This window comes from Sceloporus occidentalis, unplaced genomic scaffold (assembly GCF_023333645.1).
Source record: "Sceloporus occidentalis isolate IW3139 unplaced genomic scaffold, rSceOcc1.0.p SCAF_4, whole genome shotgun sequence".
In the NCBI taxonomy this organism is placed as follows: Eukaryota; Metazoa; Chordata; class Lepidosauria; order Squamata; family Phrynosomatidae; genus Sceloporus; species Sceloporus occidentalis.
In genome coordinates, this window is record NW_028316984.1 from 191,109,799 (window position 1) to 191,111,763 (window position 1,965).

The following is a 1,965-nucleotide window of genomic DNA, read 5'->3' on the forward strand; positions in this document are numbered from 1 at the left end:
CTCCCATTGGCTAGCTGGAGTCTGAAAGGAATCGCGAATGGCCAATCAGTGAAGAGGGGCGTGGCGGCTGAAAACATTGCCAAGGTCAAGCTGTGAGTCGCATGCATTCGTCACTTCAGGTCCTAGTTTGAACTAACAAGGAAGACGGAAGAGCCGCTCTACTTCGACGTCTCTATGGTGCAACGCTTTCGATTGGGAGCCGGAAATGTCTGTAGGACTTCGAATGGATCTAAGGCGTTCCCTTTGGGCAGGAAAGGCGCTGGAATGGGACGTGCGCATGCGCACAGCGAGGAATGCCTCCCTGTGTTGTGGCCGCCAGGTGGCGCTGTGCGACTGCTTTTCCTACCAAAGTGGAGGCTTTGTGATGAGAAATGTTTTATAGTAGTAGTGCTATATTGCATCTGCACTGTAGAAATAATGCGGTTTGAGACCACTTTAACAGCCATGGCTCCCTATTACAGAATTATGAGACTTGTAAACGTACGAGGCACCAGCCTTTCTTTGCAGGGAAGGCTAAAGACCTTGCAAAACTACAAATCCCTGGTTTCCATAGGATTGGACCTACTGTATTAAAAGCAGTATCAAACCGCATTATTTCTACAGTGTAGATGCATCCTGAAACGCCCTCCATTTCCAAGGCATGTCCTACAACATTTCAGCCTTCTGTCCTCCAGGAGGGATTCCAAAATATCTTCCATTTTATTCAACAAAAACACACTTGTTTATTTATTTATGTTGTTGAATATAACAGACACAACAGTAGACAACCTGGTGCAAGATGAAATAAGCGTTTGGCTTTATATGGCAACTGCCGCCCGTATGATATACGCAAAACACTGGAAATCAAATGCAACACAGTCGATAAACGAGTGGATAGTAAAGCTGAATGAATTAGCCTTACTAGATAATTCGTCAATGTATGAAAATAAGAGAACAGCCCAACAATACGAAGGTCAGTGGGAAGAAGCACCAAAATAAGGTAAGAAGACACAATACAAAAGTATGGAAAGAGAGATCTTACACAATATAATTCTAGAGATTTAGATAAAAGGAAGACATTGCATGAAGCTAAAAGGTAATAAGAAACGTATAGTCTGTTGTGAACTATATAACAGAGACATGTACTTGTCGGTTTGGTTTCGGTTTCTGTATTTATGTTTGCTCTAGTCTATACCCTTGAGCCAGGGCAGTTAAAACAGTATCAAACTGCATTAATTCTGCAGTGTAGATGCAGCCTGAGAGGCAGCGTGGTCTAGTGGTTTGAGTGTTGGACTGTGACTCTGGAGACCAGGATTCGATTCCCGGATCGGCCATGAAACCCACTGATCTTGGGCAGGTCACACTTTCTCAGCCTCAGGGGAAGGCAATGGCAAACCACCGCTGAACAAATCTTGCCAAGAAAAACCCCAGGATACATTCGCCTTACAGTTGCTGTAAGTCAGAAATGACTTGAAGGCACACAACAACACACGCAGATGCAGCCTTGGACCCATACTGAGGTTGTTATCAGTTCATATTGATCTCCAACTTCTCTCAAATGAGCTCAGGGCAGTATGCATGCCTCAGTCCCTCTCCTCACAACAACCCTGTGAGGTGGGCCAAGTTAAGCGAGTGAATACTCCCAAGCAAGCCAGTGAGCTTCATGGCTAAGAAGAACATGAAGCCCAAGTACCCATCCAGCAATCTAATTCCTATTATCAGCTGCATCCAGACAGCAGAAATAATTCAGTTCGAAAGTGCTTTAAGTGGCATGGCTGAATGCTATGGGATTCTGGGAATTGGAGTTTGTTGTGGGGCCCAGAGCGTAGTGGAGGTCTTTAACCAGAGGCTGGATGGCCATCTGTCAGGGATGCTTTGATTGAGAGTTCCTGCATGGCAGGGGGTTGGACTGGATGGTCCTAGTGGTCTCTTCCAAGTCTATGAAGTTTATCGCACGGCCCCTAAAACGGGCCCAGTGCATTCTAA